General features: G+C 47.9%; 1 pseudogene; it reads left to right on the top strand.

The window, feature by feature from the left end:
* The first annotated feature begins 247 nt into the window (after positions 1-247).
* Positions 248-17,894, top strand: LOC125625792 (SLAM family member 9-like; annotated as a pseudogene).
* The last annotated feature ends 4,053 nt before the right edge of the window (positions 17,895-21,947 follow it).

Consider the following 21,947-nt stretch of genomic DNA (forward strand, 5'->3'; position numbering starts at 1 on the left):
TCAAAGCCTGGAGCTGCTCCCGTCACACGGCCCCGCGGGGGGGGGGCACAAACCGTTATAGGGAGACGGGGCAGTAACAATGTGTGGGGGGAATCGCACTATCGATTCACGGCTGTATCCCTCCGCCACGGGCCCCCAGCTCCCGGGCCCTAAAATTAGCCCCCCCCCCCCACGGGTCCGCCCAGTGCGGCGGCAATTGCAGCGCGGGGTAACTCGAGCGATCATTAACGATCCACTGGCTTGGGGAGGGGGCAACCCCACCCCCCGCCCGCCAGGATTATTTTTTTCCGGCGGAGGTATATGACGGAGTTAATACCAGGCAGAGGAGCGAGCGGTGGGGGTGCCCTCGTTGTAGTCCCGGCCGGGCGCTCGGTGGACGCTTTAGGCGCCAAGGATGAATGTGAGGCGGCTGGTGCGTGTGGGGCGATGGGTTTGGGGCGTCCCCTGTTGGGCGCCCCCCTCTCCCATATCCACCCTGTCAGTGTCCCCAGCTCGCCCCCCCTTCCACACCCCCAGAGGTGCCCTCAGCCTAGCCCCACAAGTACCTTACCAGGTGCCCTCAGTTCTGAGGTGCCCACACCTGGGAGGTCCCTTACAAGTGCCCCTCCCATCTTAGTACCCACCCTATAGAAGCCACAAGCTCAGAAACAACCTGACCCGGTTCAGCCCTTCCTCATCCCAGGGTGTGACTTGTAAAAGGGGGTGAGTGGCATGCCTACCGTTGCCCCACACAATAATCGGGGCTGCCGCTCCCCAAATGGATTTGACTCCCAACTCCCTGAAAAAAACCAACAGTGAACAATCATACGTAGAGGCACGCAGAAAAATCCTTCAGCCTGAAACCAGAAAAGACCGAAATGATTCTTGTTGCTCTTACTCATCTATTTTAGTGGTGCCAAGAGACCCCAGTTAAGGATCAGGAACCCACTGTGCTAAGTGCCGTGCAGACAGATACCGAAGAAGACAGTTCTTGGCCCCGGGAAACAGGTTCTTGGAGGACAGCCATGATTACACCTGCCTAGGGAACCAGCTGGAGGAACTATGTTGTAGGCCCTGAAGTGATGTGGGGCTATTAGCGATCACATGGACTAGGCTTGGAGCTAGGGGACTTTGCATGGGTTGGAGCCAGAAACAGCCCATCCTAAGGTAAGTGTAAGAAAACAGAAAGGTCTTGTCTTCAGTAGGGAAAATAGTGTTTACTCAATTTAGCGAACTCGAGGTGAAGTCCTAGTGAAGCCAAAGCACAGAGTAAAAATTGTAAATGAATCAAATTGTACCATAGACTCTCTCTGGATTGAAATTCCATGCTTGAATAATAAGAGTATAGCAGTAGGAATATTCCACTGATGACCTGACTAGGATGGTGATGGTGATTGTGAAATGCTTCGGGAGATTAGAGAGGCTATAGAAATAGAACACTCAATAATAATGGGGGATTTCACAACTATGTCCGTATTGACTGGGTACATGTCACTTCAGGAGGGGATGCAGAGATGAATGCAGAGATAAATGACTGCTTCTTGGAGCAGCTAGTTCTGGAACCCACAAGGGAAGAGGCAATTCTTGTTTTAGTCCTAAATGGAGCATAGGATCTGGTTCAAGAGGTGAATATCGCTGAACCACTTGGTAATAGTGACCATAATATAATTACATTTAATATTCTTATGGGGCGAAAAACACCAAAGAAGCCCACCACAGTAGCATTTAACTTCAGAAAAGGGAACAACACAAAAATGAGGAAGCTAGTTAAATCGAAATTAAAAGGCACAGCCCCAAAAGTGAAATGCCTGCACACTGCATGGAAACTTTTTAGAAACACCATAATAGAGTTTCAAATTAAATGTATACTCAAAATAAAAAAAAAAAAACGCAGAATAAAGTAAAAATAGGCAGTTTGAAGCAAAAAAAATCCTTTAAAAATTGGAAGTTAAATCCTACTGAGGAAAATAGAAAGGAGCATAAACTCTGGCAAATCAAGTGCAAAAGTGCAGGCCAAAAAAGAATTTGAAGAGCAACTAGCCAAAGACTCAAAAACTAACAGCAAAAAAACTTTTAAGTATCTCAAAAGCAGGAAGCCCTCCAAACAATCAGTAGGGCTCCTGCATAATCCAAGTGCTAAAGGAGCACTCAAGGAAGATAAGGCCATTGTAGAGAAGCTAAATTAATTCTTTGCATTGGTCTTCACTGCAGAGGATGTGAGGGAGATTCCCACACCTGAGCCATTCTTTTTTAGATGATAAATCTGAGGAACTGTCCCAAATTGAGGTGTCAGTAGAGGTGTTTTTTGGAACAAATTGATAAACAGTGAGGAGTTACCAGGACCAGATGGTATTCACCCAAGAGTTTGGAAGGAACTCAAATATGAAATTGCAGAACTACTAACTGTGTTATGTACCTATCGTTTAAATCAGCATCTGTACCACATGGCTGGAGGATAGCTAATGTGACCCCAATTTTTAAAAAAGGCTCCAGAGGCAATCCTGGCAATTACAGGCTGGTAAACCTAACTTCAGTGCCAGGAAAATTGGTAGAAACTATAGTAAAGAACAGAATTATCAGACACATAGATGAACACGATTTGTTAGGGAAGAGTCAGCATGACTTTTTAAAATAAAAATTATGCCTCACCAATCTATGAGAATTCTTTGAGGGGGGTCAACAAACGTGATCAAGGGTGATCCAGTGGATATAGTGTACTTGGACTTTCAGAAAGCCTTTGACAAGGTCCTACAGTAAAGGCTCTTAAGAAAAGTAAGCAGTCATGAGATAAGAGGGAAGGTCCTCTCATGGATCAGTAACTGGTTAAAAGATAGGAAATAAAGGGTAGGAATAAATGGTCAGTTTTCACAATGAAGAGAGGTAAATAGCAAGTCCCCCAGGGATCTGTACTGGGACCAGCTTAATATATTCATAAATGAACTAGAAAAGGAGTAAATAATGAGATGTCAAGGTTTGCAATTAATAGTAAATTACTCAAGATAGTTAAGTCCAAAGCTGACTACAAAGAGTTACAAAAGGAAAAACTGTGTGACTGGGCAAGAAAATGGCAGATGAAATTCAATATTGATAAATGCAAAGTAATGCACATTGGAAAACATAATCCCAACTATGCATACAAAATGATGGGCTCTAAAATAACTGTTACCACTCAAGAAAGAGATCTTGGAGTCATTGTGGATAGCTTTTTGAAAACATCTGCTCAGTGTGAAGTGGCAGGCAAAAATCCCAACAGAATGTTGGGAACCATTAGGGAAGGGATAGATAATAAGACAGAAAATATCATAATGCCACTTTATAAATCCATGGTACACCCATATCTTGAATATTACATGGAGTTCTGGTCGTCCCATCTCAAGAAAGATATTTTAAAATTGGAAAAGGTATAGAGAAGTGCGACAAAAATCATTAGGAGTATGGAACAGCTTCTGCATGAGTAGAGATTAAAAAGACTCGGACTTTTCAGCTAGGAAAAGAGATGAGTGAAGAGGGATGTGGTAGAGATCTATAAAATTGTGAATGATGTGGAGAAAGTGAATAAAGAAGTTTTATTTACTCCTTCACATAACACAAGAACCAAGGGTTGCTCAATGAAATTAATAGGCAGCAGGTTTAAAACAAACATAAGAAAGTACTTCACACAACACACAATCAACCTGTGCAACTTCTTACCGGGGATGTTGTGAAGGCCAAAAGTATAACTGCGTTCAAAAAAGAACTAGATAACTTCATGGAGCATAGGTCCATCAATAGCTATTAGCCAAGATGGACGGGGATGCAACCCCATGCTCTGGGAGTCCATAGCCACTGATTGCCAGAAGCTGGGAGTGGACGACAGGATGGATCACTCGACAATTGCCTGTTCTGTTCATTCCCTCTGAAGCATCTGGTGCTGGCCACTGTTGGAAGACAGGCTTCTGAGCTAGATGGACTAGTGGTCTGACCCAGTATGGATGTTCTTAATTTCCCATGAGTTAGCAGGTCAAGGTGAATACTAGGCTCCCCCATAGCTTTAACCCAAACGGCTTACGTGTCCAAAAATCATAAAACTGCCTTGTCTTCACTAGGATTGTATCTCATGTTAGGTTTCAAAGGAACAGCCGTGTTAGTCTGTATTCGCAAAAAGAAAAGGAGTACTTGTGGCACCTTAGAGACTAACCAATTTATTTGAGCATAAGCTTTCGTGAGCTACAGCTTACTTCATCGGATGCATACTGTGGAAAATACAGAAGAAGTTCTGTAAAATGGAGATGATACTGACCTCATTTGATCAGTTACCAAAAGCAACTACAGCATTTGCTCAAGAAACTTCCTGAAAAAGCACAAGATCAAATCCGCACAGACACACCCCTGGAACCCCGACCTGGGGCATTCTATCTACTACCCAAGATCCATAAACCTGGAAATCCTGGGCGCCCCATCATCTCAGGCATTGGCACCCTGACAGCAGGATTGTCTGGCTATGTAGACTCCCTCCTCAGGCCCTACGCTACCAGCACTCCCAGCTACCTTCGAGACACCACTGACTTCCTGAGGAAACTTCAATCCATCGGTGATCTTCCTGATAACACCATCCTGGCTACTATGGATGTAGAAGCCCTCTACACCAACATTCCACACAAAGATGGACTACAAGCCGTCAAGAACACTATCCCCGATAATGTCACGGCTAACCTGGTGGCTGAACTTTGTGACTTTGTCCTTACCCATAACTATTTCACATTTGGGGACAATGTATACCTTCAGATCAGCGGCACTGCTATGGGTACCCGCATGGCCCCACAGTATGCCAACATTTTTATGGCTGACTTAGAACAACGCTTCCTCAGCTCTCGTCCCCTAAAGCCCCTACTCTACTTGCGCTATATTGATGACATCTTCATCATCTGGACCCATGGAAAAGAAGCCCTTGAGGAATTCCACCATGATTTCAACAATTTCCATCCCACCACCAACCTCAGCCTGGTCCAGTCCACACAAGAGATCCACTTCCTGGACACTACAGTGCTAATAAACAATGGCCACATAAACACCACCCTATACCGGAAACCTACTGACCGCTATTCCTACCTGCATGCCTCCAGCTTTCACCCTGACCACACCACACGATCTATCGTCTACAGCCAAGCTCTGCGATACAACCGCATTTGCTCCAACCCCTCAGACAGAGACAAACACCTACAAGATCTCTGTCAAGCTTTCTTACAACTACAATACCCACCTGCAGAAGTAAAGAAACAAATTGATAGAGCCAGAAGAGTTCCCAGAAGTTACCTACTACAGGACAGGCCTAACAAAGAAAATAACAGAACGCCACTAGCGGTCACCTTCAGCCCCCAACTAAAACCCCTCCAACGCATTATTAAGGATCTACAACCTATCCTAAAGGATGACCCAACACTCTCACAAATCTTGGGAGACAGGCCAGTCCTTGCCTACAGACAGCCCCGCAACCTGAAGCAAATACTCACCAACAACCACATACCACACAACAGAACCACTAACCCAGGAACTTATCCTTGCAACAAAGCCCGTTGCCAATTGTGCCCACATATCTATTCAGGGGACACCATCACAGGGCCTAATAACGTCAGCCACACTATCAGAGGCTCGTTCACCTGCACATCCACCAATGTGATATATGCCATCATGTGCCAGCAATGCCCCTCTGCCATGTACATTGGTCAAACTGGACAGTCTCTACGTAAAAGAATAAATGGACACAAATCAGATGTCAAGAATTATAACATTCATAAACCAGTCGGAGAACACTTCAATCTCTCTGGTCACGCAATCACAGACATGAAGGTCGCTATCTTAAAACAAAAAAACTTCAAATCCAGACTCCAGCGAGAAACTGCTGAATTGGAATTCATTTGCAAATTGGATACTATTAATTTAGGCTTAAATAGAGACTGGGAGTGGCTAAGTCATTATGCAAGGTAGCCTGTTTCCTCTTGTTTTTTCCTACCCCTCCCCCCCCAAGATGTTCTGGTTTAACTTGGATTTAAACTTGGAGAGTGGTCAGTTTAGATGAGCTATTACCAGCAGGAGAGTGAGTTTGTGTGTGTATGGGGGTGGGGGGGATGTGAGAAAACCTGGATCTATGCAGGAAATAGCCCGACTTGATTATGTAAAGAGTTGTCACTTTGGATGGGCTAGCACCAGCAGGAGAGTGAATTTGTGTGGGGGGGTGGAGGGTGAGAAAACCTGGATTTGTGCTGGAAATGGCCCACCTGTTGATCACTTTAGATAAGCTATTACCAGCAGGACAGTGGGGTGGGAGGAGGTATTGTTTCATATTCTCTGTGTGTATATAAAGTCTGCTGCAGTTTCCACGGTATACATCTGATGAAGTGAGCTGTAGCTCACGAAAGCTCATGCTCAAATAAATTGGTTAGTCTCTAAGGTGCCACAAGTACTCCTTTTCTTTTTATCTCATGTTAGTTAACTCCAGCTTGATGTACGTTACAGTTAGGTTGATGTACGACGCCATGCGTGGACCTATTTGTGCATGTGTTTATGCTTAAATTTGTCTCTGGCCTACGTAAGTGGCCCATACTGGCAATGCAGTAAAACCACCTCTCCGAAAGGTGCCATGCCATGGTCAAACTACTTTAGTCAACACAATGCGAGTGTAGACATTACATGATCTGTGTTGACCCTAACGGTCCTTCAGTCGCTGCCCCACAATGCCCCAGTCCTCATGACAGTCACTGCTCTGCTCACAATTTTAAACTCCACTGCGCAGGGGTCACAGAGACTAGAAGCCTGCCTCCTCCACTTTAAAAACCCTGCGTGGTTCTGAAATGTCTTTTCCTGGTTGCTCCCCTTGGTGAGCACACCTAGCAGCTCACCTTTGTTTGCGTGCAGCTAACCATGCTGGCTCCAGGCACACAGAGAGGTACTAGAGCAGGCAAAAAGCATTGGATCTCCTGTGCCTGTGGAGAGAACAGTCTGTGCAAGTGCAACTACGTGCCAGCCATAGAAATATCCGAGCAGATCGCATGGGGGATGCTGCAGCGCTTGGGATTCAGCTTTGCCCTCCTCCTCGTCCCCCCCGGCCCCGGTGTGATAGAGCTCGGGCTTTGCCCCCCCGGCCCCCCAGGGCAGCGGGGCTCTGGCAGGTTCAGCCTTCAATCCCGACTCCTGGGGTCATGTAGTAATTTTTGTTGTCAGAAGGGGGTCATGGTGCAATGAAGTTTGAGAATCCCGTGCTAGATTAAAGAGCCCTCTCATGGGTGGCAGGTGAAGCTTCCCCTTGGGAGGCTAGCCCCCTGCTCCACCCCATCCGGCTGAGGCCCTGCCTCTCCCAGCCGAGGCCACACCTCCGATTGCTGCTCTCAGCGCCCCCTCCCCTGTGGACCTGGCTGGAGGGGAGGGCTGAGAGCCTGGGGGGGAGGGGGAGGCAAGGCTGAGAGCTTGGCCCAGCTGGGACCACAGTGCCACCCCATAGCTGCCACCCAGTCCATGGCCCTACTTCATTCCATCCCTTCCACTGCAGCCCTGTCCCCATTCTGCTCCCACTACACCTCTTCTCCATGAGACCCACCTCCACTGGCTCCTCTCTGGCCACCACTGCCCCGCTGTGGCCCTGAGACTGGAAAAGCTCTGTGCCCCTGCCGTCTGGGACCATGGCAGGGGGAGATTTTTCCAGGGGCCCCAAATTGGCTGGGACCCCAGGGCATGGTCCCCATGGGCCAGTGAGGTAATCTGCTATTGCCCCCTCCCACCCCGCAAGGTTTAGGGAGGCTTAGCCTTCCCCAGGCTCCATTACGTGCCACCCATGAGCCCTCCAGTGTCTGAAATCTAGGTACCGAGAGACCATGATTAAGTCACCCCTTAACTTTTTCTTGGATAAACTAAATAGATTGAGATTCTTTAGACTTTAAGTCATTCTTGTAGCTCTTTGCTGAACCCTTCCCAATCTGTCAACATCCTTTTTAAAGTGTGGACACCAGAGCTGAACTCAGCATTCAGTGATGGTTTCATTCAGGGTGGATTTGTGATTTAAATCACTAGTCAGGAAGACTCGATTTAATCATGGTTTTCTACATAAAAGTGCATTCTTGTTGGTTATAACCTTAATACATATTCTTCACAACTCAGAGATAGATGTGTTTCATTTTTAGAAGGTACACACTATACATTTGTAAACAGTGATTTATTTTGAAAACTTTTCAGATTAGTTTTACAGCTATATCAGAAAATGAATGATTGTTTGGTTATTTCATTTACCAAAGGTAATTGAAGCAGATATTTTCGAAGTCATTGGGAGGTGAACTATCTCCAGTTCAACAAGTTAATGATTAATATTTGGAGGATTTTCTTGCCATGCTGTATTAGGAGGAGAACATCACCAGACAGACACTTAAATTGTTTTATTTAACTAAAACAACAACGTTAAGTATTCTGGATTCTTTTCTTCAACAGCAAACATATAATATTTTAACAAAACAAGCATATGTCCTTTGCTTCTCACATTTATCTCCAGAATTTTTCTCCTTGTCCAGATCTATTCCACCCCCAAAAATCTTCTATTTATTGAACTTTTTGAAACTTTGCACTTTTAGAGAGAAGTAAGGGATTGACTCTATGTACACAGATTTGCAGAGGGACAATAGAGTTGAGATTTGTTATTTCTTACCTCTCTCTATTATTTATTTATTTTAAAACATTTTTGCTGTTAAGAATGTTACCTCTGGAGACACAAATCCACAGTTTGAGAACTGCAAAACTAAGCATCTCTGATGGTATCTTCTAGACTGAGCACTGAGTCCCATTGGGTAGATAGAAAGATTAACCTAAATAATCTGTACAGAAGCCTGTGGAACTCCATAAAATTGGGTCCCTAATCCATGAACTATTGGAACTCATTTACAAAACTTTTCTTAAACATTACGTGAATATATTGTCTCATACTATAGAATTAGAATTTATAATCACTATTCCATGATGAGATATGTTTGAGCTATAATGTATCTTAATTAAAACTATGTTTAGATAAAATGTTTTTTAAGGAAAAAAACCTATCAAAAATCCGATTTAAATTAAAAAAATCATTGATTTTTATCCACCCTGGTTTCATTGCCGGTGAGGAAGATAAGTTCCCAGGCACCGTGTAGCTGGAGTTGGTTATCTTGTTTCCTGTGCTCGGCACAGGTTGACTCTCTTCCTGTGATAATGTTTCTTACTGGTTATCGTGGGATCGTCCTCCTGTGCCCCCTCGGTGCTGGGGAAGGGTGGGAAGGAATTCCAACCCACAGTGTACTTTGGAAGTCTAAGGTTCAGCCTTGTAAGACAGTTGGCCTCCTGTGACAAATGTAGGAATCATTGGTAATATTTTTGTGAACTTTCTTGTGGCCCTGTACCCACCTCCCTCGGCATTGCTACTCCTTGTGGGGAAAGAATTCATGTTCTCCCTGGGACACGGGAGATCAGGACTAGAAGGTTGAGATACCAAGGCACAAGGGCTGTCTGTGCTAAAATCAACACCTTTGAATGGGAGCCACATTGAGTGAACGTTAACTCCTAGAGTAAGCTACTTCCCCCACCTACCCACTTCTCTGCGGGGAAGTACAGCGAAAAGCCCTGTGCTGCAGAACAAAGTTAAGAGGTGGCGGAGTGTTAAGGTTACTGCTGGGATTGGGAACACACACAAGGGACAAGAAGAGACTACTTGTATTCAGCAGAACATCGATTTCAGGCCACGTGGCTCTCTCTGATATGAGCTCTCTCTCAAAATTACCTCTCTGCCGCTAACCTAAAGACTTCCAGATGTTGTATTCCAGGTGACTAATAAATGTCCCCTTGCTGTGACATGGCTGCCTGGCGTCCCTGCAAATACTCGCTGAAGTTGCATCACTCCTTAAAGATGTAAAGTCTGTCTCAGGAGTCTGACTTTGGCAGGACTCACTGCAGGGAGCCCCGGAGAGAACCAGGGCTCGCTGGAGCTGTTGAGGCTGCAGGGCTACCCTTGTGGAGCAGCGTGGGCCCATAGGGTCCAGCCCACGAAAGGGGTGACTTCTAGGAGACTGCTTCAAGGCTGGGGCGTAGCCCGGACCCTGTGAATCTGAGACAACCCCCAACCTCTCCTGCACTCCCGAGGTCACTTCCTCTTCCCTACGGCCCCTGCTCCCACGGGATGACCCTGGAGCACAGCTGAGCTTTCAGCAGCTTTGCACAAACCTGGTTTCTGGATTCTCTCCCTTCAAGGCGGAAAACTAAAGGCCTCAGGGGCTGGCAAACGACAATCCCCGGATGCTCTGCTTTGAGTAGAGCCCGAAAACTCCTTCGGGGGGGAAGCCCTGGCTGTGAAACTGATCTTATGCCTTTACTGCTGACCTCCTCTCCTTTATAATTACTCCAGGCAAGAGACTAGCTGATCCAGGGTTCTGTCCATTCAGCCTTGCCTCCCAGCCTGGAGCCCCAGTGCTTTCAGCCAAACCCCTGGCTGTTGCAGGCTCCTCAGGAGCAGCAGACCCCATCCCCATGTAAATAGATCTGTCCTGGTTTACAATGCCCAGTGCGTGCGCTTGGGGTCTGCCCCTCAATCTTTGGCCCTGTGCCCTGGCCGGAGGCAGATGGACAATCTGGAGCTGATTCAGGGGAGAGCAATGGGGAGGGTCACTGGGCTGGAGGGAGGAAAGATTAAAAGAGCTAAATCTGGAGGGAATGCTCATGTGACAACTGAGACAGGGACACCGTGGGAGCCTGCAAAGATCTGACAGGCCCTGAGCGCCGTGGAGGGAAAGGCGTTATTAGCATGACCAACTGAGAGTCCCTGGAACAATGGGAATGTGCCAAGGAAGGGCATGTCCAGGTTGAGTCTCAGGGGAGCTGGCTTGGTGGGTTGATGTACCATCTGGGGAAACCATCTCCCAAGGGGCGGTGTCAGAGCCCCATCCCAAAGGACTTTATTGCCACATGGAGACCTGCTGCAGGGAGTGGCAGGCAGGAAGGGATGGGGAGATCGGGCATATAACCTGTGTCCTGCTGCAGGGGAGAACAGAGAATCACAGTAATGTTGGGCTGGAAGGAACCTAGTCCAGCTGCCTATGCGAGGCAGGACCATGTAAACCTAAATCACCCCTGCCAGGGGGTTGTCCAACCTGTTTTTAAAAACCTCCAATGGCAGGGATTTCACAGCCTCCCTTGGAAGGCTCTTCCAGAGCTTAACTACCCTTAGAGTTAGTCCTAATATCTAACCTAAATCTCCCTTGGTGCAGATGAAGTGCATTACTTCTTGTCCTACCTCTAGTGGACATGCAGGACAATTGATCCCCATCCTCTTTATAACAGCCCTTAATGTACTTGAAGACTGTTACTAGGTCCTCCCTCAGTCTTCCTTTCTCAAGACTGAACATGCCCAGTTTCTTTAACCTTTCCTCACAGGTCAGGTTTTCAAAACCTTTATCGCTTTTGCTGCTCACCTCTGGACTCTCTGCAATTTGTCCAGCTCTTTCCTAAAGTGCGGTGCCCAGAATAGGACACACTACTCCTGCTGAGGCCTCGTCAGTGCCAAGTAGCGTGGGACAATTACCTTCTGTGTCTTACTTATGGCACTCTTCATACACCCCAGAGTGATATTAGCCTTTTTCAGAACTGCATCACATTATTGTTCTATATTCAATTTTTGATCCACTATCATCGCTAGAGCCTTTTCACCAGTAATCCCACCTAGCCAGTTGTTCCCCATTTTTGTAGTTGTGTATTTGATTTTTCCTTCCTAAATTAAGTACTTTGCACTTGTCTTTATTGAATTTCATCTTGTTGAATTCAGACCAGTTCTCCAATTTGTCAAGGTCATTCTGAACTCTAATTCTGTCCTACAAAATGCTTGCAACTGTTCCCAGCTTGGTGTCATCTGCAAATTTTATAAGCATATTCTCCATTCCATTACCCAAGTAATTAATGAAAATATTGAATAGTACCCGGACCACGGACTGACCCCTGTGAGACCCCCACTAAATACTGCCTCCCTGTTTGATGGCAAACTATTGATAACTACTCTTTGAATACGGTTTTTCAACCACTTGTGCACCCACATTCTAGTAATCTAATCTAGACCATATTTCCCTAGTTTGCTTATGCAAATGTTATGTTGGACTGTCAAGAGCCTTACTTAAATCAAGATATGATGGGAAGGAAGCTTCGAAGCTGCTGACGTTCGATTTATTCTCACACAGCCCTCACTTGTTCAGTGGGGTGATCCCAGAATCCCTGTCATCCAGACTCAGACGCTCAGATCACCTCAGTCTCTGACTGATTGGCTGGGGCACCTGCCCTTCAACTGCTCACTGCTCTGCAGCCCACCCTGCACCAATGGCGGGAGCTTCCTGTGCCTTCCTTCTCTTCTTGCTTATGGTTTCCCAGCCCAGAGGTAAGTGACGCAGGGCTATATCCACCCTGCGGGGCCCATCAGTCTTGGGGGAGTTACATCAAGGGGATGGGGACATTATTTCCAAAGTCAATTCTGGTTAATAGCAAGAAAGAGAAGCACAGAAGCTCCCATTGTTAGCTGGTCTGAGGTCATAAGAACGGCCATACTGAGTCAGACCAATGGTCCATCTAGCCCAGTATCCTGTCTTCCGACAGTGGCAACGGCCAGGGGTTTCAGAGGGTATGAGCAGAACAGGCAATCATCGAGTGATCCATCCCTGAGATCCAGCCTGCGCTGGAGGGAAAATGGGGTGTGTCTCCTATGGCTGGGCATAGAGAGGAACAGGCGTCAGCTCAGATGGCTGGGTGCACAAGACTCTGGTCACAGTTAGCGTATTTCATGAAGCCTAGGGGAAGAAGGAGAGAATGCAGGTCTGGGAGCCAGCCAGGAGGGCTGTGCTGCGAGATGTGCTGCCTCTCTGAAGCCCTGACACCCCTGCACAGGCAGCAGGGAGTATGGGGCAGGTGCGAAGCAGCATGAAACCTGCAGCCTGGACTCATGGCCACTGAATCCAGCTGCTCCTATTCCTGGCTTTGCCAGTGACTCATTGTGCCCCTCCCCGCTGGCTTCCATTTCCTTCTCTGCTAAACAGAGATACAAGCTCGGGGCTGGCTCTTTGGAGCTTCTGCTGTCCAGTGTGGTGACTCAATGCCACTGAATACCATGAATCCCTGTGCAGGGGGCACAGGAGGGGGAATTGTAAAGGGCTGGGATTGTAATTCTCTGCTGCGCAGTGGGGCTGTGAGACTCAAATCACTCCTGTGAGTGAAAAACTCCAGCCTGGGCCACGCTAGAGAAGGGCTGGGGGTTATTACCATTGTACAGAAAGCCCCCTTCAAGTGACAGGGCTGGGAAACCAGGGCTGGAAGGGAGTGGCGGGACAGAACTCGATCAGTTTCCTCAAGTCTCCTTTGTCTTCTGTGTTAGATGCGAGTCCGTTCACAGTATCTTGTCTCCCAGTGTCAATGAACGGAATTCTGGGAGAATCTGTCGTTTTCCCTCTCCTCAATCCTGGAGTCTTCAAAAGCATCACCTGGCACGGCCCCTCCCCTGCCAATGCTGAAGCCTATGCGTCACGTAGGCCTTTAGCAGTTATCACCCCAGGGGCCCCTGGAGCGCTGCCCCACATTTCGATGGAGGACGAGAGATATCGAGGGAGAGCAAGACTCCACAACCAGAGCTATTCGCTGGAGATCAGCAACCTGATGCTGGCAGACGTTGTCATGTACAGCTGGGAGACAGCAAGTGCAGATAGCAATATCTTCTGTAGCTATGACCTGCACACCCACAGTGAGTGTGTGGAGGGGGAGGGGGGATTTGCGCTTAAAATAGACCCCAGCTCTGCAGAAACCTTGTAATGCTGTTTCAGCACTGGTCAGCATCAAAGTGATGGCTGGGCTGGGCTTGCAGGTGGCATAAAATTTGTATAGATTCCAAGACCAGAAGGGGCCATTGTGATCCTTTAGTCTGACCTCCTGGATAACCTGCCCCAAAAGGATTTGCATTTTAACCAGAGGAGATCTTTTAGGAAAACATCCAATCTTGATTTAAAAATTGCCAGTGATTTTCTGACAGTATCACCAGGCCCAAATATTCAAAAATCAAAGTCAGGACCCCAAGATCATGAGATTATGTTAAAAATAATAAATGTTGGAGTGGAGGGTTAGTTGCCTTCTGGCTTTGGGGCCTTTAGGGTCTCACTTGCTTCAGGCTACCAAGCTTTGCCCTGCAGCTATGAAAGCTACAGACTTATTTCTTTTTTAAATGAAAGCTGAGATCCTCCTGCACTAGGAGGATAAAAAAAACAACACTAAAAATCGTAAGGCTTGCTATAACGTCACAAGAGTTGGCAACTGGGCCCCAGAAACTTAGTTTGGGTACAGCAGAGCAAGGTCAGCTCTTATAGAAAGTGGCCCAGTGCAAAGGACCAGGGTGTAGGTGGTCTGACCTAGTGGTCACAGCTGGGCTAGTGCCCACAGGTTCAAGGATATCCATGAAGTGGTAATCAGCAAGCAGGGATCAGAGTAAATGCTGAAGCTGGGCTTGGTAGGCAAGAGTCAGAGTCAGGCTAGGGTCAGAGAGTAGAGATCAGAGACAGTTACCAAACTTGAATCAGGAGGTGAGGGTCGAGTCGGGTCAGGCCAGGGTCAGAGATCAGAAAGCAAGGCGAAGTGTGACATCACAGCAAGCCAGAAATTTATGTAGGTGCCCAGATAACTTCCTAGTCCACCCTCAGTTTAAATAGTGAGCCTGCACCAATCAGAAGGCTGCAGGGTGCTGTCACTCTAGTCCCTTCGGGTGGTACTTCCTGCAGCGCTTGATGTCCCTAGTGCGCCTTGGAAATGACTCTCTACCGCCTCCCAGTGGCAATTTAGCTGTCCTGGGCTCTGCAGAGCTGGGTTCTAGTCCTACAAATCCAGGCTCTGTAATGCCCTCACAGAGCAGAGAGTTATTATGACTGGGTGCCATATGGAGCGTTGCCTCTTGGGCCTGAGCGGGTTGCCAACATCCAGGGCTGTTTCTGCTAGGAGGTTTCAGAGTAACAGCCGTGTTAGTCTGTATTCGCAAAAAGAAAAGGAGTACTTGTGGCACCTTAGAGACTAACCAATTTATTTGAGCATAAGCTTTCGTGAGCTACAGCTCACTTCACGAAAGCTTATGCTCAAATAAATTGGTTAGTCTCTAAGGTGCAACAAGTACTCCTTTTCTTTCTGCTAGGAGGAGAAATCAACGCTCCAAGGGAGGGGTACTCTGGTGCCATCTTGCTTATTTACAAAGAACGTCCATAGAGTCATATCTCCCTGGCTGTAGTAGAAATACAGAAAAGCAGGTAGCTCAGAACCCCCACATCTGCCCCTCCAGTGGGCTCCATGCCCAAGAAGCCCCATATCTCTGTTCCCTCTCAGAGTTGTCACATTCACTCCTCCTCCTCGCTTTGGGCAGCTCAGGCTGCTACACTTAAAAGATTTGCTGACATACTTGTGTCAGTCATGAGTGTGAAAAATCCTTCTCCTAACTGCCATAGCATTGCCGGCAAAAGGTTTTGTGTTGATGCTTTTATGCCAGCAAATAGGTCCTGTTGCTGGAATAGTTTATGTCATCGGGTGAGCTAGTATAAGCTAAGGAACTCTTGCTGATATAAGCCACTTCTCTGCTAGGAGAGTTGGCTGGCGTGCCTCTTCCGATATAGCCTTGGTGGCAAAGTCTTTCTTGAGTAGATAGTTTGTAAAACACACTCCACCTGCTGCCAGTCTCCTAGTCCCTGTATCTACAAGCAGAGAAACCCCTCAGCCCACACAGCTTAGCTCTGACCTTCCTTGGGCATTCCCTCTATTGTTTGTAGCAGAGGTTTTTGATATAAAGGGACTGGGTGGCTCCTTCTGTGGAGCCTGAAATAGGATGTTTGGCCTCCACTGGTTTTAAGGGGATCTGTGATTGTAGATCAAACACGCCCCCCATGGCAGCTATTTGCACCTTTCAGAGCATTATGAAAATCTCACCTCAAAACGCAGGCAGATAATGATTTTTTTTTTTACTTTTTAACACTGAAAGTCCTACAGAATCAGGGTCTGCCACTGGAGGGGGGCTCAGGTAACCTCTGGGAGGCTGGCATTGTTCTCACCTGTGGGAATCAGTCTCTAAGTGAGAGGCCATTAACCCTCGGGTTTCAGCACTCCCCACCACTGTAGCCTCTGGCTGTCGCAGGGAGGGACCTGCAGTCGGTTCTATCCACAGCAGCCTCTGTACAATGTTATTTTGTATTTCCCACCCCCAACCTGGGCCCCAGAGCGACTGTCGGAGCCGGAGATCAGGATCTAGTCTATGATGGCTGGGAACAGCATCTGCAATGTGACCTTCACCTGCAGCGCCAGGGAGGGGAACAAGACCATCAAATACATCTGGACACGCTCAGCAGGGGCCCCTGTTTTCTCCATTGAGGAATCTCTGCTGGTCCAGCACAGACTGGGAGACGAGGACTTGCCCGTCACCTGCACAGCCATGAATCCCGTTAGCAACAGCTCAGCCAGCGCCTCCCCCAAGGCGGCCTGTGAAGGTGACGCTCGCTCCATCCCTCCCTCTTGAGCGCATGCCGCACGGAACGACCTGTGCAGGGCTGGCTCTTATATATACACACTGCTGCTCTGGCTGGGTTCTAGGGCACAGTGAGCACCACTGGAGGGCTCGCAGGCTTTTTAAAGGGCAACTCCCCAATTCCTACACCCCATCCTGGTGCTAGGCAGGAAGATCTATGGCTGGGGGTACTGAGCATTGTGCTGCATCCGGCCCAACGGGAACAGCTGGGCATCTCCATCCCATCCCATCCCCATCCAGGATCTTCGGAGTCGGAGCTCCCAGCACCTGGTGCGGATATGGGTTTTCCAGACTGAGGAAATCTGCTAACCACTGATTTATTCCGTCAGGTCCCACCCTGCCCCAGGCCATGTCACTGCCCTACTGCCATGCCAAGGGGATCCTTGTGCTGGGGGTGCTGGGAACCCTGCTGGCTGGGATCCTCACAGTGAACGTCCTTGCCGCGTGGGAGCAGAGACAGCACTGAGAGGAAAGGAGCTTCCACTGTGGCGCTGAATCCATCCTGACACTTCCCACTCTGCCAGACAGGGGGATGCGGCAGCGGGGTTGGCTGTGGCTCCCAAAGGGTTAATACGTCCTGAGCGGGCAGAGGAGCAGCAGCTGCCTACACAGGGCTGAGGACTCTGAGCCCAACATGACTCCCTGACCCGTGCCCTGCTGCTGTGGGGCGTGGGCTGGGGAGTGACTCCAGGTGGGAGGGCATGAATTTCTGGGGGATGCCTGCTCCCACTTTTCCTCGTGACCAGGAAAGCCCCAGGGAAATGCAGCTGGGCTCAGAATTGGGGATGGAAGGAGCCACGCAGAATCAGATCCAGGCCCCATTGTGATGCTGCCTGGGGGTATCCAGGGCTGTGGGCACCTCGCTACCACCTGCCCTTAACACAAAGTAGCCTTGTCTGTGCCTGCCAGGGTCAGCTCTGTTCCCCAACTCCATTAGCCCTCCCCTCTAGGCCTACACAGGCCCCGCTGTCTCTCTTCTGCTTAGCAGTAGCCACAGACCAACCCCCGAGAGCTCCCATTGTCTCCCTGGAGCATCCAGCCCCTGCTCCACTGGCCACTCGCAGTATTCACTGATCAGCTGCTTCCAAAGAAACTATACTCGCTAGTGTACCAACTCCACCCCACATCACCGCTCTGCTTAACACACAGCACTTAGACTTTGATGTCACTCTAAACAAGTCTAAGTTTATTTAACAGAGCACAGAGACTCCGGTCATAGCAAGTAGAGAGATTGGAAACAAATGGCTGCATATGACATTAAATCATCACACATTTTAGATCCTAGATTAATAAGATACTCTCACGTCTAATGAAGTCTTGCTCATGCAAATCTCATGCCTAATAAAATATTGCTCACCCAAAATCCTTGCAGTGTTTTCCACCTGTGACCCTCCCTCCAAGAGATATGCATGCTGTCAGTTTGCCTCCTCGGGGAAGGATTCAGTTCATCCTTTTGCATGCCGAGACAGACCAGACCAAGCCTTTGTCTTTATTCATAAACGGGACCGTCCCACCCCCTGCTTGTTTCTCTTGTAGATTTCACAGTCTCTCAATTGGTATCTGGCTCAGTGTGCCAATAGGCAGACAACACAGTCCCATGGCCAGACAGGGAGATAAGTGTCAGCTATGTCCTACCAGATAGGAACATTTCCAAGATACGTACCCTCGTGGACTCCAAGCCCTTAAGAACACAATTTTCTGCACAGATTCATAACTCCTTAAACAGTATCAGAACTTAATCACAATTATTATGGTGATCACTGGCTCTTGTAGAGACCTCATGTGCCACCTGATATTGGCAGATATCTGATATTCGGCTGGCGATCCTTGTAAAACCCTATCCACCCCTCTTCCAGTCAGCAGCAAGGGGTCCCTAGGTCCTATTCCTCTGCTCCAGCGTCCCCTCTCTGACAGTGACCATGCTGCACGCAGGGTCTCTGTGGCTAAAGTCTTGGCCTATTCCCAAGGATCTGTACGATTCAGTCAACCCTAGAGCTGTAGCCTAGATTGCCTCCCCCGCATAATTCCCTTGCTCTGTCAATGAAAGCAACAGGGGGAGTGGGTGCCCACAACTGGGAGCCTCCCAGCCCATTTGGGAAGCTTCATATCCAGGATCTCTCGGGGGCAGTGTTAGAATTCCACCCCCTGAGCGTTCCATGTCTGGTTACTCACAGACACGTCTGTTCAGTGAAAGGTTTAATTCATCTGCTAACACTAGTATGCAGACTTCTGGGGAGGAGCGCACCTGGGCAGCAGAACAGTGGAGAGCTCTTTGCAGAGAACACACCAGTAGGGGGCAGAAAACAATTCTGCCAGCTGATGGCCTTCCCAGCATTTTGGCTGCTGAGTGAAACCTGCTTTAGCTGGAGCCTTCGAAGCTCTGCAAAAGCTGTTAAAGATTTTGTTCTCAATAAATTCATCGAGCTACGGCACTCGATACATTGCTCATGTCCTGCCCAGTCTTGGCTTACCCACTGCCACTGTCACTACGAGACATTACAGAATTAAGCCATTTGTATCTATTGCCTGCAAGGTGTCTGCTGCTACCAACCCTCTTAACCAGATCTTCTAGTGGTACCGTTTGGTCATGTGTCTATGTATGGTCTAATTGCTGGGGTGGAAGTGACTGCCACCTACTATGGGCAGCTGATATTTTTTGCATAAGAAATGGGCGGAAACTGCTTTATCAGGAGGAATGAAATCACCTGCTTTTTGATTCCATATCCACATTTCTAATTTTCTATTTATGGCACAGACGAATCTCAGGCATTGTCCCATAGCTGCAAAATGGAAACTCCCATACACAGCACCCCCTAGTGCTGCACTGAAGGTCTGTCTCTGCTTAGCTGAGCTCACAGCAGAGGGAGAACAAGTGCAGCCCACGCTGGCATGGCTCTCTGGCCTTTAGACTGCATGTTTTACAGACAGGGAAACTGAGGCACAGAGCAGGGGAATGACTTGCTTAAGGTCACCCAGTAGGCCAGTAGCAGAGCTGGGAATAGAACCAGTCCAGTGCTCTGTTCACTAGGCCACACTGCCTCCTACACCCTGCTTATCTGCACAGACTCCCTAAGCTATTGGCCTGCAGGTCCCTTCTACTCTGGTTCCCCCACAACTATCCCTGGTGCCCTCCCATGACCAGGCTCCAATGCTTTCAGTTCCACCTACGACGCAGCTCCCCACTCTGGTTCCTACCACCTGGCATCCTTGGTCTCCACAGAGTCCTCAGCTCCTTCCCACTGCCCCTCCTCCCTGGCCCCTGACAGTGCCTCTGCTTCTTCCAGTTACTGTCACTGTGGATCCCGCCGTACATGTGCACATGCCTCATGCATGCAAAATCAGGTTCTTTCAAATTGCAGTGTCTGTCAGTGCTGTGCATGCCCCCTATGCCTCCCCCTGTTCCTGTGGAGGTGTGTCATACCCGGAATACAATCCAGACCAATGAATAGCTGTGTCAGCCTGGGGTGCCCTTTACACTGCTTTGCTGCTTAACCTGCAGGCGGGACTGCTCACAAACAGCCTCCAGCATGCAAGTCACTCCCAGCTATGTCTGGGTGCTCTTACCAGTCTTGGTTATACTGCAGAGTGACCCCAACTCACTCCCAGTCTTAGATTTCCCCCCAGAAATGTGCGTCCTGTACTGCCCAGCCCTCTCCCAGACAATACAAGTTTATATAAAGTCAGTTATTGCTTTAATAGAAAAAATGCATATAACTTGCCACCCCAAATGGACTTTCCCAGACACTTCAATTTAAACACACTGGATTAGATCAAACAATAAAACAAACCGCTTAGCTACAAAGAGAGAGCTTTTAAGTGAGTACAAGCAATGAGGAATCAAAGTCAGAAATGGTTACGAAAAATAAAGATAAGAGGTTTACTAACATCTAACTTAACAAACTATCAGATTCAAGCAAAATTTCTCATCACATGGTTTCAGCAGTTTTACTGGCCAAACTATAGATCAGGACCCCTTTCCCAGAGTCCAGCGAATGCTTCTTTTGTCACTTCAGGTGCAGTGAATGCAATGGGCAGGAGTGGGGGTCCTGTGATGTGTTTGTTCCTCCTTTTTATAATTTCAGTCCCTCTCTTGAAAAACATTTCCAGCTAGGCACTAGGGGACAAAGAGTCTGTGTGGAAGGATCTTCCCTGCTGCTTTTTTCTCACCTGTTTGAGCTTTCTTTGATTCCCTTCCTGCTTGATGATTCTGTCTACTGCTTAAATGCAAATTAAGCAGAGCACTCGTTCCTTTGTTTAGGATAGACCTGTTTGCCAACCTCATTTTGGGCAGCGTTGTGGGGTTTGGAACATGTGTTAACAACACCATACAGCGGTATTTTATAACTCTACATACAATCTTGCCATGCATTTCACCAGGACAATAATAATCAGCGGATTATGGGTTTTCAAATGATACCTCACAAGGCACACTTTGTACAAAAATTATCACAATAGTGTGTAGGATGTGAACACAAGTGTAACATTCTGTCATAATCCCCTTGGTCATTCCCCACTCCCTACCTCCCTCCCTTTCTGGTTCCCAACACCCATTCCCTTGGGGATCCCCATGAACCTGCTCTCTCTCCTCCTCCTCACTTTCATCTTTTCCTGGTCCTTCAACAATAACTACCCGCAGCACCCAACTCCATTCCCCACCATTGTTCCGTCCCATTTTATTATTGTGTGTGGACTAGACCCCAAATGGGAATGCATCTCCACTTTCTCCTCCATGTGGCCTCTGATTCTTCCTAAGTGTTGAGTTGCTTTTCCCCATGGCAGCAGTTTGACAGGGTTTCTCTCCAGGTGGGATTCCCTTATGGGCATAAGAACAGCCATACTGGGTCAGACCAAAGGTCCATCTAGCCCAGTATCCTGTCTTCTGACAGGTTTCAGAGTAACAGCCGTGTTAGTCTGTATTCGCAAAAAGAAAAGGAGTACTTGTGGCACCTTAGAGACTAACCAATTTATTTGAGCATGAGCTTTCGTGAGCTACAGCTCACTTCATTGGATGCATACTGTGGAAACTGCAGAAGACATTATATACAGAGACCATGAAACAATATCTCCTCCCACCCCACTCTCCTGCTGGTAATAGCTTATCTAAAGTGATCATCAAGTTGGAAATGGCCATTTATGATGATGATCACTTTAGATAAGCTATTACCAGCAGGAGAGTGGAGTGGGAGGAGGTATTGTTTCATGGTCTCTGTGTATATAATGTCTTCTGCAGTTTCCACAGTATGCATCCGATGAAGTGAGCTGTAGCTCACGAAAGCTCATGCTCAGATAAATTGGTTAGTCTCTAAGGTGCCACAAGTACTCCTTTTCTTTTTGTCTTCTGACAGTGGCCAATGCCAGGTGCCACAGAGGGAATGAACAGGACTGGTAATCATCAAGTGATCCAATGAGGACTAAG

Source organism: Caretta caretta, chromosome 24 (genome assembly GCF_965140235.1).
Source record: "Caretta caretta isolate rCarCar2 chromosome 24, rCarCar1.hap1, whole genome shotgun sequence".
NCBI lineage: Eukaryota > Metazoa > Chordata > Testudines > Cheloniidae > Caretta > Caretta caretta.